The 22,100-nt window shown below is 47.2% G+C and overlaps 1 protein-coding gene and 1 pseudogene across 2 annotated transcripts in view; one reads left to right on the forward strand and one right to left on the reverse strand.

Annotated features, from left to right (window-relative positions):
* LOC108590331 (putative uncharacterized protein C6orf52) overlaps positions 1–22,100 on the forward strand; it is a 231,302-nt gene that overhangs the window by 139,450 nt on the left and 69,752 nt on the right. The window lies entirely within an intron of this gene.
* LOC100896345 (uncharacterized) lies at positions 12,789–21,753 on the reverse strand (annotated as a pseudogene). The gene is made up of 4 exons (XR_013534992.1): positions 21,521–21,753; positions 16,605–16,638; positions 16,103–16,403; positions 12,789–15,983 (listed from the first exon to the last, which is right to left on the reverse strand). The product of XR_013534992.1 is annotated as an uncharacterized LOC100896345 (transcript).

Here is a 22,100-nt window from a genome sequence, read left to right on the forward strand (position 1 = left end):
GGACATGTGGGATCATTTTTGCAAAGCTCCTGAGTCAGATTCCTGCTGCATCATAGAGGTGAGGCTTCTGCAGCATTTTCCAGCATAGGAAGTGGGAACAATTACTAGAAAAGGGTGGGCTTCCTCTGCATGCCCAGAGGGTCCTGGAGGGTACCCATTGGATAACCCTGTTCCAGTTTGCAGAATCTCAGGTTTCCCCACCAGGGCACTGACTTTCCCAGAGCAGGCCTGCCTTGGCTGAGTGTCAAACATCTCTGAGTGCTGTGACCCTCACAGTGATGTCTTCAGCTGCTATTCCATGCTGTCTGCCCATCCTCTATAGGAGATAAAGGACTGTCTATGAGACAGTGCAGAGGCTTGCACACATAGCCAGTGACTGCTGTTAACAGTCCTCAGATCCTCATTATGCTTTCATAGACCATCAACACAGCCGAGCAGTCACCAGCCACCTGCACTGTCTTTGCAGGTTTCCGTCTCACCCTGTCGTTATTGTGCAGAGGCTTCTCTCATCACACCTGCCATAGCATCCCCTAACCAGGGCGTCTTCTCGGGTCAGCACTGGGCAGATCCACAGTTGCTCAGCTGCACCTTGTGCTGTGCAGTTTCTGTGTCCTCCACTCACCCAGATGGCATCCTCTTGGCCAGCAGTGGGTGAGCTCATCCCAAATCCCCTTGCTTTTGCTTGTGTTCTTGGAACACTCCTGGTACCACTCTTGTTAGTTAGGATCCCTGAGGAGAAGACACTAATATAGATTTAAATGTGCCAGGATTCAATAGGTAAATGCTTGTGAAAGAAATTGGGAAGGAAGACAGAAAATGCTGGGAGAGCCATCCGAGCATAATGCAAGTCTAAACCCCAGTGAAGGAGAGAGGGAGGGAAGGTCAGCTGGAAGCGTCCTAGACCCAGTGCAGGATAAGGAAAGTTCAGTATGGGGATCAGAGAGCCCTGGAGCTGTCAGCCTTCTTCGGAGGAGAGGTCCTGCCTTAATTTCCCTGCTGTTCTCAATCGTTGGCTGGAAGGAGCCTATTTCAGGGCAAATGTGGTGATAGACTTCAGGCTAGAATAGCTGGGACCATCATCAGCTATCCTTCCTCTAGCTAAGGGCCTCAGATATGCATTCTTGTTACTGCCACATGGTCCAGTGGAGACAGAAAAAAATCATGATGTTTGAAGAGAAAAAAAGGAATGGACTGATGGATTAATATCTTTAAGTAGATGAGATGTGATGAGGTTTGGAGCACCAGCAGAGGAACTGGTTCTGGCTGGGAGTAGGTGAAGCTACAACAGCTGTCTCTGTGGTGGAAGGCCCATCAAGCGGCACAGCTGTAAATGCATGAGCAGAGGGTGGAGGACTCTGTGAAGTGTCTTCTAACGTGTTGGGTTTTCTTAGTGAAGTGGAAGGCAAGGTCATCAGCTGAAGTAAGAATGGCGAAGGAGGGTTGGATGTGTTAGCACAGAGAGAAGGTGTGTAAGAGTCACCCAGGCCAGGAGGACACTGAGGGTGGGCCACGCAGGGAGAGAGTGATTGCCAGCCATGGTGGGTGCTCCCCATGAGGTTTGGGTTGGGAAATTAGATGGAGCAGTCAGCATCCTGTGTGCAGCCCTCCAGCCTCCTGCAGCTCAGGGGGTGCAGCATAGGCAGAGGTGGAACCCACCAGCTGTGTAGTTTTGCCAAGTAAGTGTGACTACACAAGGGAGAGGGAAGGGAGGGATGGAGATTATTTACCACAGAATCCAAAATGGGTGAGGAGGCAGGAGAGGACACCCAGGGCTGAGGGACAATGGGTAGAAGGCAGTATCACTAGATTGAGAATCCCAGAGGCTGAGTGTGTCAAAGGATTGCTGGAATTGATGTACTACAAGATGGACACCAAACCTGAAAAACAAGTACTCATAGAATGAATTATTTGCTGATGTAAAATTACAACATGATAAAATGATAATATCTGTGTCCTCAGAGCCTGTGGCCACCCTGCAAGGGGATGAGTGGGAAGATGGTCAGAGAGTGGGAAGTGTGAGACTGAGAGTATTTCAGAGCTGGAGTTCTTGGCCATGACCAGGCCTAAATGATGACACAGGGCCCAGGCCCAGCAGAGGAGGTCACAGAGGAGAGGAGTTTTAGGATCTCAGAAACCAGGGAGTGAGGGCATCCTCTCTGCTGTGTGGGTGTCTATTGCTGTCATAAAATTACCCCAACCAAAGTGGCGTTAAACAGCCCCTCTTCATCATGTCACAGTCGTGTGGGCTGTAAGTCCCCACAGTCTGATGGGGCTAAGATCAAGGAAGGGCCGGTCTGTGTTCCTTCCTGAAGACTCTGGGGAAAAATCCACTCCCAAGTTCATTGAGGCTCTTGGCTGAATTCACTTCCTTGCAGATAGAACTGAGGTTTCTTTTTCTTTTCTGGCTGCCATTTGGGAGCCACACTTAGCTCCGAGAGCCTTCTTTTGGGTCCTCACACGTGGCCCTGTGGCACATCTGGTCCCCGACTTGGAACCTCTGGCTTCCTCTGCTGTGTCTTCTCTTCTTCCCTCTTCTGCGACATCTCTGACTCCAGCTAGAGCAGGTTCTCTGCTTTTAATGGCTCATGTTGTTTGACTGGGCCCATGCTAATAGTGCAGGATATTTCTATTTTAAGGTCCTTAATCTTCATTCATGAGTAATGTCCCTTTTGCCATGTAATGCAACCTGTTCACAGGTTCTAAGGATTGAGACTGGACTTCTTAGGGAACCATCACTCAGCCCACCACATCTGCATATGTTGAAGTCATCAAGATCAAGGAGACAGCACTGCTGGAGAGCAAGCCAGTGAACCAGGAGCTACAAGAGTCAGGATTGAGCCGGGCATGGTGGCTTACACCTGTAATCCCAGCACTTTGGGAGGCCGAGGCAGGCAGATCACAAGGTCAGGAGATCAAGACCATCCTGGCTAACATGGGGAAACCCCATTTCTACTAAAAAATACAAAAATTAGCTGGGCGTAGTGGCGTGCACCTGTAGTAACAGCTACTTGGGAGGCTGAGGCAGGAGAATTGCTTGAACGTGGGAGGCAGAGTTTGCAGTAAGCGGAGATCGCACCACTGCACTCCAGCCTGGCTCCTGGAAATAGAGCAAGACTGTCTCAAAAAAAAAAAAAAAAAAAGTCAGAATTGAGAGGAATGGCCTGCAGCCCACAGGGAGTGGCTATAATGAGGGGAGTGAGGCCCTAATCTGATGAAAGCTTAGGGGGCTTAAGGCAGAGGGAGGCAGGAAGGTCTCAAAACCACAATGAGAAGTGAGTCCAAAAGTACAAGTCGCTGGGGAAACTCTCCATGTGGGAGGACTTCTGAAGGTTCTGTGTCCTCTGGGAAACTCAGGTTCCTGCTGGAGCTGCAAGGGGCAGGAACATCCTGAGAAAGGATGTGGAGGTTTTGCTGATCATGGGCTGAGAATTCCAGGGAATGCTGTGGGAAGATTTCTGAAGTCGGGGAGGGAGGATGAGGAGGACAGAAAAGGGGTGTGCAGAACCTTGTGGGTATGTGAATGCAGGGTATGTGGGGGTCCCAGGGTGGCTGACGCAAACAGGGAAAGGTCATCAGGAGCACAGTCCTGGTGGACTCAAGGCAGACAGTGGTGCTGAGGCTGTGGGAGATGAGGGAGGAAGAGTAGGGGTGGCTCTTACCTGGGCTCTGTCCATGGAGGTGAGGACGGTGGCGTGCTTGGGTCTTAGTTCTGTGTGGACCTTTCTTGACCCCCTGATGACAGAATGGAGTACCTGAGGCAGGGGGATTCTTAGGGGATTGATTCTTGACCCTGAGGAGAGGAAGTGAGCTCATTCCAGGTCTCAGGTCTACCCTGACACCTTCTGCAGGGGGAGCCACTTCTGGGTCCCACATGTGACCCCATACAGGGGCCCTCTTCTGCCCTGCTGAGGGGACGGAGGCCCAGGGGAGCTGTGCTCAGATTCGATAATGCCAATACACGTGTCCCCACCTTAGAATATTATGTGGACAGGGAGATGTTGTTTCCGAATAAAAGAAAACTGAGTAAATGGGAGTTTTAAGAAACCTGACCAATGGAGAGTGAAATAAAATGTTTCTTCTACTTTTCAGATTGTTGCTTTCAAGGGGCTGGAGAGAGAAGTTGCAGGGAGAACAGAAACCTCAGAGAGAGCTGGAGCTCCTGCGTCCTGCTCCAGCCTGGGTGACAGAGCACAACCCGATCTCTCAAAATAAATACATAATTCTCAAATGTTAGTAAAAGGGTAGTGAACAAAAAAAGCAAGGCAGGGTGGGGTCAGAGGGATGGGAGATGCCACATGAAATGGACAGTGCAGGGACAGGCTCTGGTGGGAATGAGGAAAATGTCAGGGTGAGAGGGAGCCCCGAAGATGAGCTTCCAGGCAGGGGAGCCGCTGTGCCGAGGCTCTGAGGTGTGGACACCTGGGTGTGCTAAATAAATAATGCCGTGGAGGGCCTGAGCCTGGCCCCATTGCAAACCCACATCTGGATAAACTGAGCCTGTCACTGAAGAGGGGCTTGCCAATGAGAGGAATTTTTCACATAACATGTTTTGAAAAGATTCTTCAAAACATTCCAAAGTTATTACAGGGGAAATTCTCCTCCCTCCCCAGACGCCAGGTCCTCTGGCAGAAATGAGCACTTTACCAAGTCTCATGCATCCTTCCTGGAAAGAAGTTATGCGGTGGTTTTTGCTGTTACATGAAACAGGAGCACTGAAAAGAAAGGAGTAGAAGAAAATGTTTCTTCTTTTCAGTTTTCCAGAGTGTTGCCACAAAGGACTGGAGAGAGGAGTTGCAGGGAGGAGACAGAAACCTCAGGGACCGCACAAGGCTCTAGAGCGTTCCCCTCCTCCCAACGTTGTGCGGTCGCTTGCTGCTCAGAGGCCCCTTCACCCCCACTGATGCTCAGCCCCGGCTCAACCATCTCTGCCTGACTTACTTCACACTCCTGTCTGCTGCTCATTAGAATCCCACAGCAGCACGGCGGCACCCTTCTGTAGCCACAGAGTTAAGGACAGTGGCCCTGAGCTCCCATCTCACCTGCTCAGCCAAGACCTCCCCTGGGTCTCCCTAGACTCGCGGTAGCAGAACGGGAATCTGAATACAAGAGGGCGCCCTGACTCTTTGCCAGGGTTGGGATCAGACGTGTATGTGTGGGTCTACTCATGTACTCTTTATTCAGTTCCATTGATTTATGCCTATTTTATGCCAAGGTCACACTACTTTTTATTATTAGAGGCTTATAGTAAATCCTGAAATAACTCCACATGTAGCCTCCAAATTGCTTCTTTTTAAAAATTATTTTGACTATTTGAAGTTATTTGTATTCCCATAGAAATGGTAGATTCAGCTTGCCAATTTCTTTAAACATTTCTTTTAAAGCTCACCAGTGTTTTAATTGATATGGCACTAAATTTAATATCTCAATCTTGGGGCATTAATAACTTTGGAGATTCCAGTTCTTGAATACATTATTTCTCTGTTTATTTTGATCTTTACTTTCTCTCAGTGGGGCCATGTAGACCTTCGTATACAAATCATACATACTACGAACAAGTCGATGCCTGAATATGGCATTACTTTAATAATTGTTTAATAAGTGGATTTTAAATTTTTTCATCATTTTAATTTTACATTACTTGCAGATACTTTACTTTTGTATAGAATTGTACCCGAAAATTTTGATAAATTCACTTATTCATTCTACAAGTTTTATTTGCCTTAAGATTTTCCACTTACATAATATTGTCTCCTGCAAACTAGGAGTTTTGTTTGTTTGTTTGTTTGTTTTTGAGACAGAGTCTCACTTTTTCACACAGGCTGGAGTGCAGCGGCACGATCTTGGCTCAGTGTAACCTCTGCCTCCCGGATTCAAGAGACTCCTGCCTCAGCCTCCTGAGTAGCTGGGATTACAGGCGCCCACCACCACGTCCAGTAGAGATGGGGTTTCGCCACGTTGGCCAGGTTGGTCCCAAACTCCTGACGTAAAGTAATCTGCCTACCTTGGCCACCCAACGTGCTGAGATGACAGGCATGAGCCACTGCACCCAGCCTGCTTTTTACTGTATTAATTGAGTGAGTTGTGTTATTTAATTTGCAGGTGTTAAACCAAACTTACTTCTCCATAAAAAACAATCTGGCATGACATATTGTTCTTTTTATGTTTATTTGAATTTAATAACTTTTTGAATAGAATTTTAGGTTTCGGTTCAAGACAAAGAGTTGCTTGTGGTTCTTTTTTGTTGTCTGGGTTTTCTTTCTTTCTTCCTTTTTTTTTAACCTGAGTAATGTTGGCCTCTTAAATTGAGTTGAAAATGGTTGCCTCCTTTAATTTCTAAAAGAGTGTGTGTAAAATTGATATTATTTCTCAATTATATGTTCCATACAATCCATCAATGAAGCCTTCTGGACCTGGAGTTTCTTCTATGTAGTTAGTGTCAGAAGTGGGTCAAATTCTAGGACTCTCAACTGCTGTTGGTGAATCAGAAAATTACTTGGGTGGAGGAAAACCTCATCACCATCCTACAGAGAGAAACTTACAGTCACAGTAAGCAAGTAAAACTCTACCTTCTTCAGTCCCAGAGGAAAAGGTAAAAAACATAAACATTTGTTTCATGACCCTAATTTGCTAAACACAGGTTGCTAACAGCTGTTCATTGTCCAGATGTAAAGTGGTCCTACTTCCAAACTAAAAGTTAGTGTTTTTGAGGTTTTTGCGATGGTCACAAAAAAAAACTAATAAATGTTAGAGATTCTTTCCCCAGAAATATTTCCACACACAAGAAAATATGGATATTAATATAAAACCTCAGTGTGCAACCAGATCCTCTGAGATCTTACAAATTTGGGTTTTTTAATTCTAGTAAGAGACAATGGCAAGGGAAGACGTGTAAATAACCATGCCACTGTCACACAATGCCACTTCGATAGCCTATAGTATGAACTGGGATAGACAAACACGTGACATAACAACTTATTTTCATGGTATTGGGTGGAAAGATGTTATTTATTATCACTGGTTCATTCAGACACTCCAAGTGCCTACCAGGTACCAGATGTACCAGATAAAGTACTCATCTTGAATCATTGCTCCAATAATTAAAATTTTTTATTATTTTTTCACCCTCACGCTCAGCACTTGAACCCTCTTACTACATCAGAATTCCACAGTGTTAATGAAAGGAGTCAAACTCTGTAAAATATTTGAAGAGATTTATTCTGAGCCAAATCTAAGTGACCATGGCCCATGACACAGCACTCAGGAGACCCAGAGAACATGTATTCAAGGTGGTTGGGGTGCAGATTGGTTTTATACAATTTAGGAAGATATTAGACATTAATCAAATACATTTAAGATATACATTGATTCAGTCCAGAAAGACAGAACTATTTATTTATTTTTTTATTTTTATTGCATTTTAGGTTTTGGGGTACACGTGAAGAACATGCAAGATAATTGCATAGGTACACACGTGGCAGTGTGATTTGCTGCCTTCCTCCCATTCATCTATATCTGGCATTTCTCCCCATGCTATCCCTCCCCAACTCCTCAGCCCCCGCTGTCCCTCCCCTATTCCCCCCAACAGACCCCAGTGTGTAGTGCTCCCCTCCCTGTGTCCATGTGTTCTCATTGTTCGACACCCACCTATGAGTGAGAACATGTGGTATTTCATTTTCTGTTCTTGTGTCAGTTTGCTGAGAATGATGGTCTCTGGGTTCATCCATGTCCCTACAAAGGACACGAACTCATTGTTTTTGATGGCTGCATAATATTCCATGGTGTATGTGTCACATTTTGCCTGTCCAGTCTATCATCAATGTGCATTTGGGTTGGTTCCAGGTCTTTGCTATTGTAAACAGTGCTGCAATGAACATTTGTATGCATGTGTCCTTATAGTAGAATGACGTATAATCCTTTGGATATATACCCAGTAATGGGATTGCTGGGTCAAATGGAATTTCTATTTCTAGGTCCTTGAGGAATCGCCACACTGTCTTCCACAATGGTTGAACTAATTTACACTCCCACCAACAGTGTAAAAGTGTTCCTGTTTCTCCACATCCTCTCCAGCATCTGTTGTCTCTAGATTTTTTAATGATCACCAGTCTAACTGGCGTGAGATGGTATCTCAATGTAGTTTTGATTTGCATTTCTCTAATGGCCAGTGATGATGAGCAATTTTTCATATGTTTGTTGGCCTCATGTATGTCTTGTTTTGTAAAGTGTCTGTTCATATCCTTTGCCCACTTTTGAATGGGCTTGTTTGTTTTCTTGTAAATCTCTTTTAGTTCTTTGCAAATTCTGGATATCAGCCCTTTGTCAGATAGGTAAACTGCAAAAATTTTTTCCCATTATGTTGGTTGCCAATTCACTCTAATGGCTGTTTCTTTTGCTGTGCAGAAGCTGTGGAGTTTGATTAGGTCCCATTTGTCTATTTTGGCTTTTGTTGCCAATGTTTTTGGTGTTTTGGTCATGAAGTCCTTGCCTATGCCTATGTCCTGAATGGTTTTGCCTAGATTTTCTTCTAGGGTTTTGATGGTGTTAGGTCTTATCTTTAAGTCTTTAATCCATCTGGAGTTAATTTTAGTGTAAGGTGTCAGGAAGGGTCCAGTTTCTGCTTTCTGCACATGGCTAGCCGGTTTCCCCAACACCATTTATTAAACAGGGAATCCTTTCCCCATTGCTTGTTTTTGTGAGGTTTGTCAAAGATCGTATGGTTGTAGATATGTTGTGTTGCCTCTGATGCCTCTGTTCTGTTCCATTGGTCTATATCTCTGTTTTTGTACCAGTACCATGCTGTTTTGATTACTGTAGCCTTGTAGTATACTTTGAAGTCCAGTAGTGAGATGCCTCCTGCTGTGTTCTTTTTTGTTTAGAATTGACTTGCTATGCGGGATCTCTTTTGGTTCCATATGAAGTTTAAGGTGTTTTTTTCCAGTTCTGTGAAGAAGGTCATTGGTAGCTTGATGGGGATAGTGTTGAAACTGTAAGTTACTTTGGGCAGTATGGCCATTTTCACGATATTGATAAGACAGAACAATTTAAAGCAAGTGGGGGTGGAGGTAGTGCTTCTAGGATATAGGTAGATTTTCAAATGTTCTGATTGGCAACTGGTTGAGTTATTATCAATAGAAAGGAATGTCTGTGTTATGATAAGAGGTTGTGGAGTCCAAAATTTTATCATGCAGATGAGGCTTCCAGGTGGCAGGCTTCAGAGAGAATAGGTTGGAAATGTTTCTGATGAGACTTAAGGTCTATGCTGATGGTAAATGCTGGTCAGCTTTTCCTGAATTCCAAAAGGGAAGGGGACATAATGAGACATGTTCAACACCTGCTTCCCATGATGGCCTGAGCCGGTCTTCCAGGTGAACTGTTGAGTGCCCTGGCTGAGTGTGTCCATTAAGATGGTTGGGAGGGGTGGCTTTGAAGTATATTTTTCGTTTACAGTATGTAAAGTGTTGGGAGGAGATTAAGCACACAAACACACGAGGAGTGAGTTTAGGAGCAGAGGTGTAATGGGCAAAAGAAAGACAAAGGGGAACAGCTCTCTCTTGCAAGAGAATTCTGGCCCAGAATAAGAGTGCCCCAAATTTTATATTCAGCCTTGAGGAGACGGTGTCTGATTTATGTAGGCCCCACAGGTTGGTTGGACCAGGTGTGATATTTACCCCATCCTAATCCTATTATGCAAATGGACTTTCCATTTAGCCAGCACCACATTGTCTGCTCCTTACAGTAAATGGGGCTGGCAAAGAGAAAGGAAGATGGAACCACCATTGTGAACATGCCTAGTCCCAGGTGTCCTTTTTCTATTGGCACAGCTGCCGCATTCACCTGTGAGAGCTTCCAGCTTGCTTGTCTATGCGTGAAGCTTGATTTTACAGGCTCTTTCTTAGTAAAGAACATGATTTGGGGAATGCGCTTTATTAAAAAGAAAACCTTATGGAGTCTTCTGTACCCACACAACCTGCCTAAATAATTTCTTTTTAACTCCTGTATCAGTGCCAAACTCTGAGCCAGAATGAGGTGGCACAGAGAGCTAGGACTGTGCAGAATGCATTTTAGTAAATGTGGCTGAGTGGCAGTGGTGATGTCCAGTTTCCAGATGCAGCAGTGACATCTGTCCTAGCCTCGGGGTCCAGTGTCCAGCACCAGGGTGTCAGAGGTGTGAGCAGTGGCATCTGTCTTCAGCAGCAGGGCAGTTGTTCCTAGGAGGGACCTGATCCAGGGTGGGCTGTGGATTCTGTTCCTAGATGTGTAGTTTCTAGTCTCATTCTGTGGCCTTCCCCACAATAAAATTAACCCCTAATACTAGATATACAACTTTATGTATAAATTATGGAAATTTGTTTTCCACAGTTTGCTCGAAGAAGTGAGTGAGAAATCAATGTGTGGGGCAGTGTCAGAGCAGCATTCAGAGTTGTTCTTTGTGTGAGAGCCACATCCGGAATTGTCTATCTGGCCTCTGCCCCATGGTGGAGAGATCAACAGGGAATATCACGTCTCATAACTGATGATACACATCCTCCCTTTTCTTTCTGAGGGAAAAAAACATTTTAACCAAGGTTTGAAAACCCACCTGACCCATCCACCCTGGGCACTCTCTGATCACTGATGTCAGTGTTTCCCAATCTGGCTGAGCAACAGGATTGCTGGTGGGACTTAGAAAATCCTCAGGCCACTCCCCAGAACCCCTGTTTCACAGAATTACGCACAAGACCGAGGAATCATTTATATAACAAGCCCTACAGGTGAGGCTGATGCACAGACGTGGGATCCACGTGTTCTTTCTATTCCAAGTGTCATCTGGAGACCAGCAGCAGGAGCTCCAGCCTTGTCATAACTCCAGAGTCTCTTGCTTGGCTCCAGACTTCCTGGATCTCAACACCACGTCCAGGTGATTCCTGTGCACATGGGAGGTCCTTGTCTAAGTGTCCTCTAGGCGTGGGGTCAGAACTGTGCAGTCTGCTCTGGGTATGATCTGATCAGATCCCTTAGAACTAGAGGTCCAGGGTTCAGCCCCTGCGCTCATTCTTTTCCACCGTCAATCACTATCAATCACTTGGATGAGGCCTTTGTGCCCTCATCCTTGCTTGAGGTTTTAAGTATCGTTTATATGGTGTGACCTCCTAAGTCTACTTCTCCAGCCCAGTCCTTTCTCCTAAACTCTGGAGTTGTCTGTCCAACTGCCACCCCGGCTCCCTCACCTGCATTCCTAGGAGATATCTCCTCCACTGAGTGCCTGGGATGCACCCTCCTCAGTATGCTCCTGCCAGAGTCCCCCCATCTCTACTGACAGCAGCTCCACCCTTCCTTCTACTCACTCATTTTACAACTATTGATTTTTCTTTCTCACATCACAGATACAATCTGTTGACAAATGCTGTGAGTCCATCTTCAAATGCATCCAGAATCTCCTCATATGCCACTATTTCCACAGCTCACATCCCAGTCAAGGTAATGACATCTCCAGCCTGGACTACTATACTCACTTCCCACTATTCTCCCTTCTGCCTCACTCGTCACTTGCCTCTCAATTCTGTTCTCAGCACAGCAGAGAGATCCTTTTAAAAAATAAGTCATAACATGTCCCTCTTCTGCTCAAACCTGTCCTCTAACTCCCCTCTCACTCAAAACAAGGGTCAGATCCAACCCCACCTGCTTCAAGCCCACCTGCGCTGATCACACCTCTGACCTCATCTAGTTTCTCTCTGTCCAGCCCTCCTGGCCTTCTTGCTCTTATGGGAACTCAGACACCTTCCTGCCCTAGTGCATTTGCCCTGGAGTTTCCCCTGCCTGGAAAGAACTTCCCCAAACATCCTTGTGGACACTCACATGTCCCTCAAAGGTCAGGTTTGCAACAAGGCACATGCTGACCACCCAGCATAGAAGCCACCTTCCCTGTCCCCACTGTCCACACCCTGGATCACCTGCCTCACTGCACTTCCCACCTTCTAGCACTTTCCTTCCTTACTCTGGTTATAGTGTATCTATCGTCTGCCTCTTCCCACTGGAACACATGCTCCAAAATGCCAGAGATTTTTCTCATTTTACTTCAGTGATGTTCCCAGATGCAGAACCATTCTGTACTATGACTGGCCAACACCAAAGCTCAGTTGAATGAATCATCACTGTAGAGCACCTCCTATTTTAAAGGCAGCATCTTTATTAACATAGCCTCAGGCCAAGTGCTGTTTTGTGGCAGCTACAGCACAAGGTCTCCCTAGGCTGACATCGAAGCTGCTTGTGCTTTCCTCACGGGTACTGCTTGTACGTCCTCCCTCCCCCACCCTCCTCCCACCCTCTCATCCCTCCACCCCCCATCCCGCATGCAATCGGGTTTCTGTCTTCAGGAAAGAACAATTTTTGACTGTGGATCTAATTTTACAAACACATATGAATCTAAATTAGCCTCTGCTTTAGATTCTTGAGTTGAGATTGGAGCCAACACCAAGATCACTAGAACCAGTGCAGGGAGAGAGGGCAGGAGAGCAGAGCAGAAGAGGAGCCCCAGAAGGGCAGGAACTAAATGGGTCTGAAAATTTGTCTCAGAAACACAGAGACAAACACAGAGGCCGCCCTGGGCGACGTATGAGCCTTTGTGGTCACAGCTCCTGCTAGACAAGGGACAAGGAGAGTGGAGCAGTGAAGCTGACCCAGCTGAGGACTGACCACAAAAAGTCCCTGATGGACTCAACAGCAACTGTGCCCGGGCCCCATCCACACTCGGCTCCTCACAGCCTTCTCCATCCCCACCTGCAACAGACTCAGCACAGTAAACACATGGATTCTGGAAGGTTCTCAGGTCTTTATTTCCTCTCTCATATTTTCGGAATTCACTTATTTAATTAACCCATCAACTTCTCATGGCAAGTGTTTGAGAAAACACATTTATGGGGCCGGGCACAGTGGCTCACGCCTGTAATCCAAGCACTTTGGAGGCCAAGGCGGGCAGATCACCTGAGGTCGGGAGTTCAAGATTCAAGAGAAAACACATTTATATTCAGATTCTTATTTTCACTAGGAAAATTAGAGGTTGCAGCTCAATGTACCATGAAGTTGAGACAGAGATGAAGATGCCCAGCCCCACCTCTCTGGAACAGGAAAGATGACTGGGGAGGGAACACAGGTCAGCGTGGGGACAGGGGTCATGGTGGACATGGGGTGGGCTGTCTCTCCACCTCTTTATGTCATGCTAACAGGGACACAGACACATTCAGATGCCTTTGCAGAAAGGGATGCCAGAGGCTCCTGAAGTCACAAAGAGGAGGTGTGAAGAAATCCCACATCTCAGTCCCACACAAGGCAGCTGTCTCAGGCTACAGAAAACAATAGTCATGAACAAATTCAGGTCAGTCACAGTAAGTGATGACACTCTGAACAGCCCACCACACACTTGAAATGTCCCAATCAAAGAATCCCCATTACCCAGTCCTGTCCCCTCTGCCCCTAACCCTGCCCACTTCAGACCCCCAGCGTCTCACCTTTACAAGCCCTGAGAGACAGATCAGTGCCCTGGACACTGTCGCTGCCTGGGGTAGGAAAAAAACAGGACCTGGTCAGAGCCCGCAGGAGATGTGGGCCAGGAGGAATTATAGGGTCAGTGAGCTCCTCCACACTCCCGCCCCCACCACTTACACACATCTGAGAGTAGCTCCCTCTTTTTCCACCTGTAGGAAGAAAACATCCTATGGAAGGACTGGGAGGAGGCAGGGCCATGAGATCTTAATGGAAACTCCTAGTCTTGGACCCAAGAAAAGTTTCCAGAACTATGACTACAGACCTAGGGCAGGATCAGGAAACATGAGGAAAGCAGGTGTGGGTCCTGGACCAACTGCCCTCCTCAGGTTTGTCCTTAGCAGGGACCTTCCCCTGACTTGTGAATGCTGGAATCAGGACCCCAGCACCACAGTCATCAAGGTGATACATCTGTCCTTCATTGTCACATGTGCTTCCCGAAAAAATAAGTGCTGGCACACAGGGCTCCGGGCTGGGTCGGCCCGTGAGTGGATGGTCCTGCCCAGTAATGAGACAGGACACACTTCTACCTGAGGCTTGAAACCCCCAAAGGGACAAGAAAACCCAGACCCTACCCATTCATCCTTTCCCTACCTGAGCTCAACCTCCTCCACATCACAGCAGCGACCACTGCCCCACTGACCACAGCTCCTAGGACAGCCAGGCCAGCAGTGATGCCCACAATGAGGATGGTGGGCTGGGAAGACGACTTTGGGAAAGGAGGGGAAGGTGAGGGGCCCTGACCCCCAGGCCTCAGCCACGACCCTGCTGAAGGCTCCAGGGGGGCTCCTGCTTTCCCTGAGAAGATACATGATCCCAAATCCCCCTCCTTACCCCATCTCAGGGTGAGGGGCTCCGACAACCCTTTGTGCTACACATAGCACGTGTATCTCTGCTCTTCTCCACAAAGCACCACCACAGCTGCCCACTTCTGGAAGGTTCCGTCCCCTGCTGGCCTGGTCTCCACAAGCTTGGTTTCCTGGGTGTGGTCCTCCCCATCCCACTGCCAGGTCAGTGCGATCTCCACAGGGTAGAAGCCCAGGGCCCAGCACCTCAGGGTGGCCTCATGGTCACAGACGGGGTGGTGGGTCACGTGCGTCTTTGAGGGGTTTGACAGGAAGAATTAGAATATTCAGGTACTTTTCAACTCTCATGGGACACCCCAGCAGCACCTATGTGACCATCCTGAGAATGGGCAGGACACCTGGGGTGGGGAAGGGAGCACAGAACCCAGATCCCAGCCTGGACACAGACACCTGGGATAATCTATTCCGTGGAAAGTTCTAGTCTCTGAGACAGAAACAGCGACTTTTGATCCTGACCTGAGTGGAGGCCAAGGGACTCAGAAAAGCTAGAATCAGACTTTCCAACACGTTGAGTGTTAAGGCAAAGAACAAGGCCCGAGAGAAAAAGTCACGGCGCCCAAGGCTGCTGCAGGGGTCAAAGGGGACTCCTGATCATTATTCCAGGGACTGTCTTTCCCTCCATTTCCTCATAGACGTCATCCCTTAATTGTCTTAGAGAGTAGAGGGGGGCCTCAGAGAAATCTCAGGAAAACTCATGCCATTCTCCATTCAAGGGAGGGCGATATTCTAGTGCTGATCCCATTTTCCTCTTTTCCTCGTGGGAGGCCCGTCTGGGAGTTCTACAGGAGATGGGGACAGCTCCCCACTGCCCTTGGGACCCGCGCGCTGCAGCGTCTCCTTCCCGTTCTCCAGGTGCCTGCGGAGCCACTCCACGCACTCGCCCTTCAGGTAGGCTCTCGATTGCTCAGCCACTTTGGCCACCTTGAACTTGAGCTGGGTGTTCTGAGCCGCCGTGTCCGCGGCGGTCCAGGAGCGCAGGTCCTAGTTCATAGAGATGTAATCCTTGCCGTCGTAGGCGAACTGGAGATACCCGAGGAGGAAGCTCCCATCCGGCCCCACATCGCAGCCAATCATCCCCTGGATGGTGTGAGACCCTGGCCCGGTCCCCGAGGTCAGCCCCGCCCACCAAGCACCGCCCCCGATCGGACCAACCCGCGGGCTATTTGGCCTAAACTGAAAATGAAACCGGGTAAAGGCGCCTGGAGCTCTCCTGGGTCGAGGGTCTGGGCGGGTCCCGCAGCCCCGGGGTGGACCTCGGACCCGGAGACTCTGGGGGACCCGGGCTGTCCGTGGGGGATGGGAGGGGTCGCTTATCGGCCTCGCTGTGGTTGTAGTCGCTCTGGTTGTAGTAGCCGCGCAGGATCCGCAGGTTCCCTCGGAAAGTCTGTGCCTTGGCCATGGCTCTCCGCGTCTCCCGGTCCCAATACTCCTGCCCCTCCTGCTCTACCCACGGCTCCCGCGGCTCCATCCTCGGACTCTCGGCGTCGCTGTCGAACCCCACGAACTGCGTGTCGTCCACGTAGCCCACGGCGATGAAGCAGGGCTCCCCGTAGCCGGGCCGTGACAAGGCAGTGCCGAAATACCTCAAGGAGTGGGAGCCTGGGGACAAGGAGAGGCTGAGACCCGCCCAACCCTCCTCCCGGCGCCCCTGAGGCCCCGCCAGGCGGGCCCCTCTCTCCTCCCAGCAGAGGCCATTTCCCTCCCAACCCCGCACTCACCCGCCCTGGTCTCGGTCAGGTCCAGGGTCCCTGAGAACAGTAGGAGGAGTGTTCGAGGCACCACGACCCCAGCCTCAGTGTCTGGGGAGAATCCAAGTCCCGGTGAGTACGTGGGGATTGTCTTCTCTAGAAACCCGATACCCAATGGGAGTGGGAACTGGGGTCGCCTGGTGAGTATCCTGGAAGAAGGACCGACACAGGTTGGGAGAAGTAGTGAAACACATGGAAGTGGGGAATCCACAACGCTGCACCTCCCCAAAGCAGACGCAGCCCTTGGAGCCTGACACCCTGAGACCCACGCCTAGGAGCTGGGACTTTGTCGGGATCCCTCACAAGCCTCTTTGTCACACTGATTGCATGAGTCCTGACCTATGGAAACCAGGGAGAGGCAGAGACTCCAAGGCTGCGCCCATCACTTTTCCTCCTGGAATTCCTGACCCTGAACTGGACTCCCAGCCTCCCATTCCTTACCTCTCCCGCTCTCTTGTACACGGAGACTCACCACGGGAAACTTGATGCCAGAGAGTGAGCTCGCCCTGGGAATGGAGGTGTAGAGACAGGGGTTTTCTCTTTAAACCTGGTGAAGTTTTGTCTGAAGGCACCAGATAGAGATTCTCATAGAGACCAGTTTCCTTTTTGTTTATTAATACAGTCGGTAGCGCAATATTGGTAATCCCTGAATGGTTAGAATTCCAATCTGCAAAAGATCTGTGTCAAAACAGCATCGCAATTAAACTCTCAAAGCTAAGTTTTAATTTTCCAGACTAAGGATCTGTGACTCTGGTTGTTGCATTTAACATTATCTTCATTCCCTTGCCTGAGTTTCCCTGTGTGAGTTTAAAACATCTCCTGAATACAAAGAAGCAGGTTTGTTACTGTGTTTTGCAACCAGGAGCCTGTAGTCATCACTCAAAGTTGCGAGTGCTCCATGCAGTCCCAGTGCTCTTCACCAACGCTCCAGCGCTGCCTGTTTTTGTGAATGATGCACATCTAAGCAGTGTGCATATTTTATTTGGAAGCTTAGTATTTTGGAACCCTTTTTTTTTTTCATCTTAAGGAGGCCATTAGTTCTTAGGCAGTTCCACAAACTATATTAAATACCCGAATGCAAAGAACCCCCTCCTAGGCTTTTCCACTGCTTCAGAATTCTTTCCTCTCTCCTTTTCCTCTCCTCCAGCTTCTCCCGCCCTTCTCTCTGCCCCATCATCCCTCACATCCTCCTCTTCCCTTAGCCCCACCACCCGGTCACTCCTGAATTGTGGCACTAACACTGTCCCTCACTTCCTGCCCATGTCTGTCCTCCCCACAGTGCTTAGCCCTCCTGCTAATGTGACTCAGGTCGTGTCATTTCTTCACTTACAATGGTTGGATTCTGGTCTACCATTTCGCTATACGTTTTCAATTTGTCTCATATCTCACAGTTTCTGTTCCTCCTTTGCTACTTTCTTATGTGTCAAGGAAACACTTTTTAGTTTATGGTTTTAATTCTCCCAGTGGCTTTTAGCTATATTTCTTTACACTGATTTTTTATTGTTCTAAGAATGGAAACTTGATTTCTTGACTTTTCACAGTGAAATTGAGGTAATAATGTTAAAGTACATCCAGCAAAATAAAGGACACTTGAAATGGTATCGTTTCATTTAACCTATCATTATGCTGTTATTGTTGTGTTTATTACATCAATCTACATTATATACTCAATGATACAGTGTAATACTTTTTGTTGTAGACAAGCAGTCATATGCCTTCAGGAAATGAAGAAAATGAGTGTGTATGTGATATGTGTGTGTGCCTCATTTCTGTTAATTGTTCCTTTCTGTGTATCTGGGTCACCATCTAGTATCATTTCCCTTCAGCCTGAAGAATTTCCTTTAAAATTACATGTAGTACAGGATGCCTAGGAAATGAATTTTATGGTTTTGATGATCTAAAAATGTCTTTATTTTTTGCCTTCTTCCCCCTGCCCTGCTTTTTTTTTTTGCTTATTAGGGCATTTACAAATAAAAAATTTACCAGTTTTATCTGTGCTTTTTGGTGAATATTGGTAATTATTTGTAGTCGTGTAACTCCACACTGGTCAGTAGAGAAACACCACATGCAAAGAAGCCCCTGCTCGGCTTCTCCACTGCTTTAGAGTCCTTTCCCCTGCTCCGTTTCCTCACCTCCTGCTTCCCCAGCCCTTCTCTCTGCCCCCTCATCCCCCACACCCTCCTCTCTCCTTAGTTCCCATAACCCAGTCACTCCAGAATTGTGGCACTGTAGAGAACAGTTTCTTTTCCCTAAAAATTTCCTTTCTTTCCCTTTCTATTTAATCCTTTCTTCCCACCCTCACCCACTGCTCCACTTGCTTTCACTGCAAAAGTGAAATTTCTAGAATTTCATGGACATGCGATCATATGTGATGCAGTCCTTTGTTTGGTCTCTCACTCAGCATAACAATGTTTGAAATTATAGCAGCTGCCGAGTATTGCTGGAATCCCAGTTTATTCACTGGTTTCTCTATTCTCCAGTTGATAGACATAGGGATTACTCCAGTTACGGTGTGTTATTAATGAAGCCACTATAAATAACTGCTCACAAGTGTGGCCTTACATTTTTACTTCTTTTAGATAAATACATATTTGCGGGATTGCTGGGTCATGTGATAATGGATGGGCAGCTGTATAAGAAATTGCCAAACCGCTTTACAAATCAGCTGCAACATTTTTTGCATTCCCACCAGTACTATCATATATTTTCTATTTTTTCCATATTCTTGCCAGTATTTAGATTTATCGTATGTCTTTTTAACTTTACCTATTCTAGGTGATGTGTGGTGGTTTCTCATTGTGGTTTTTACTTTCACTTCTCTGATGACTAGTATTGTTTGCTATCTTTTCATGTTCATCTCAGTGACTTATGACATATATTTTATGAACTATTTTGCAAATTCAGGGATTAATTCCAGAAACTTTTTCAGAATTCTTTAGTGTTTTCTACGTATGCAGTGAAGCTGGTGACAAAGAAAGACATTCCTTTCTTTCTTTCCCATCCATTGATCTTTTTCCTTTTAAAATTATTTTTACTTGGTAGAGATGAGGTCTCACCATCAGGTTGGTCTCAGATGCCTGAACTCAAGTGATTCTCCAACCTCAACCTCCCAAAATGTAGCAATTACAGGCATGAGCCACCGTGCCCACTTCTTTTATTGGTCCTTTATTTCATTTTCTTGCCATGTTGCACTGGTGAGGATGCCTTTTTGGTGTTTAAACAAGAATGATGAGAGCTCACATATTTGTTTAAAAGGAGCTTAAACAAATTTATAAGAAAACAAACAGCACCATTCAAAAGCGGGCAAAGGATATGAACAGACACTTCTCAGAAGAAGACATTTTTGTGGCCAAGAAATATATTTTAAAAAGCTTCACATCACTGATGGTTAGAGAAATGCAAAACAAACCACAGTGAGATACCATCTCTCACCAGTCAGAATGGCAATTACTAAAAAGTCAAGAAGCAATAGATGCTGACAAGTCTACGGAGAAATAGGAACACTTACACTGCTGGTGGGAATATAACTAGTTCTGTTGTGGAAGAATTTCACCTGACAAGAAACCCAAACGTCAGTCAGAGGGTCAGAGGAACACAGTTTATTATGCCGGTGGGCCCAGACAGGTTCGCACCCAAAGGTCTGGCCCTGGCCTGGAACAGCACACAGCTTTTATAGGTTGGGTGCAGGGGGAGTAACTGAAGGTTTTAGGCAATGTGGCAGTTTCTCAAGGGACTTCCTAGTTAGCAAGCAGGAAGTGAGCGTACAGAAGCAGATAGTGGTGGTTAGTCGGACAATCAGGAGATTTTTCACAAACTTTCCACTTCATTCCCCCTTTGATGCTGTTTTATGAACTATATGGAGCATCACCTTTATAGTTCAGCTGAGTTTAGTGGCAGTTGGGCTGTTGTTTTCTTGACTACTGTGGCCTCGAAGCGCTGGAGTGCACTGACTAGCCAGGGGCTGAAGGTGAGGGCCAGGAAAAGCATTAGTACAGGCCCTAAGACAGGCAGGACCCATTGAGTCCAAGTTCCAAGTCCTGGGGAGCCCCAGAGGCTTTCTGACTCAGTATGTAGCCTTTGAATGAGATTCCTCAATTCCTTGACCTTTCCCATGACAATTCCTGACTGATTTACATAGTAACAGCATTCTTCCTGCAAGAAGAGGCAGGTAACCCCTTCTTCAGCCATAAGTCCAAGGCCCTGTGGTTTTGCAGAACCATGGCTGCTAAGGAATTTAGCTGATTTTGCAAGGACATTAGGGAGTTGGCCACGCTTTCCATGTCCTCATTGAGTTCCCAGGACAGTTTTTTTTGTTTTGTTTTTGTTTTTTGAGATGGAGTTTTGCTGTTGTTACCCAGACTGTAGTGCAATGGCACGATCTCGGCTCACTGCAACTTCACCTTCTGGGTTCAAGCAATTCTCCTGCCTCAGCATCCCGAGTAGCTGGGACTACAGGCATGCATCACCATGCCCAGCTAATTTTTGTATTTTTCGTAGATACGGGGTTTCACCTTGTTGACCAGGATGGTCTCGATCTCTTGATCTTGTGATCCACCCACCTCAGCCTCCCAAAGTGCTGGGATTATAGGCGTGAGCGACTGTGCCTGGTCCCCAGGACAGTTTATGAAAGAAGTGGGCTGAAGTGCTGATGCCTCCTATTCCAGTGCCTACTCCAGCTGCTATGCCAGTTCCTACCAGGAGGGGAAGCAATACAGCTCATTTGGACTGGTAGGGGGGATTTAGAGCCATCTCAATTTCTTGGTCTGTGGCAAGAAACTGAGGTTTCTGGGATTAAGAATGCTCAGTTACATACTCCGGTCCAATTTCTGCCTCAACAAGTATATGCCTGTCTGCCACATAGGAAGAAGATACCCGGGGTTGGGGGAGGCACACTGGAAGAGGTTAACAGTAGTAGTGGAAGGGAGGTTTGAGAGGTTGCTGACTGGCAAGTTCCCTCTGGGACTTTGCACACAGGTGAAGTTGGTTTTGACCTTCATGAGTACATTCTCGGCTACTGGTCCCAGCAGAGCCATTTGGTTGGCTTATGTCCAGGAGAGATTCCAACCATCAGGGACTGGAGTAGCCATAAATATTCCCTGTTGGAGTGGTAGACACAACCAGCAAGAATTAGTGAGGTTAGTGTCCCCTTGTATATACTGATAAGTTGTGTTTAGAATTCGAGTCAATTGGGCATCAGTTTCTAAGGGCTGTGTAAGCCTTCTGATTGCTGAGAGATTTATGCTTCTATGGGGCTCAGGCGTAGCCCTGGCTAGTTTAATAAGTTCATTCTTAACCTCTTGGATTTGTTTTGTTCAGGGCTGGTCTTGAACCCCTGAGCCATCTGACATCCCATAATAGGTGTAATAGGTCCTGTGGTCCTGACCCCACCTGTGGTATTGCACGATTGGGCAATCAGATTTTTCCATTTTTCCTGTCCAACAGGTTTTTAAGTCCAGGCTTATGCAGAGTTTAGGGCTGCCTCGCTGATAGCAGGTGGCCTTCATATAGGAGTAGGGGGTGAAATGCCTTTGATTTTGCATGTTTCCAGGCATGATGGGTGCGAGTGAACTAGGATCCCGCAGGGAAGGAGGAGGGGAAGGAGCAAAGCTGACGGCATCCATGTAGGATGGGTGTAGATAGGATGCTTATTTAGACCATCCCCCCTTACTAAGTTTGTCATGAAGGCCATCATGAACAAAACCGAAAGTAACATTCTGCACTAGGCATGGGCAAGGAATGTCCTTCAAGGGACGGCAGCAATGACAGCACAATGGCAGAACAGTAAGCACTGCCTGAATAGCACCAAGTACTAAAATCAGTCCACATCTGCTTATTCAGTGAAGACTCCTCAAGCTTCGGCCGTGCATTGACTAGTCAGCTTCCAGTTGCGTGACTAGAGCAGGGCTTGACAAGTCCTCAGGACTCGGCTCGCTGGAATGTGATTTTCACAGGGCACTGGGGGTCTGGA

The sequence above is a fragment of the Callithrix jacchus genome, chromosome 4 (assembly GCF_049354715.1).
Source record: "Callithrix jacchus isolate 240 chromosome 4, calJac240_pri, whole genome shotgun sequence".
NCBI classification, from domain to species: Eukaryota; Metazoa; Chordata; class Mammalia; order Primates; family Cebidae; genus Callithrix; species Callithrix jacchus.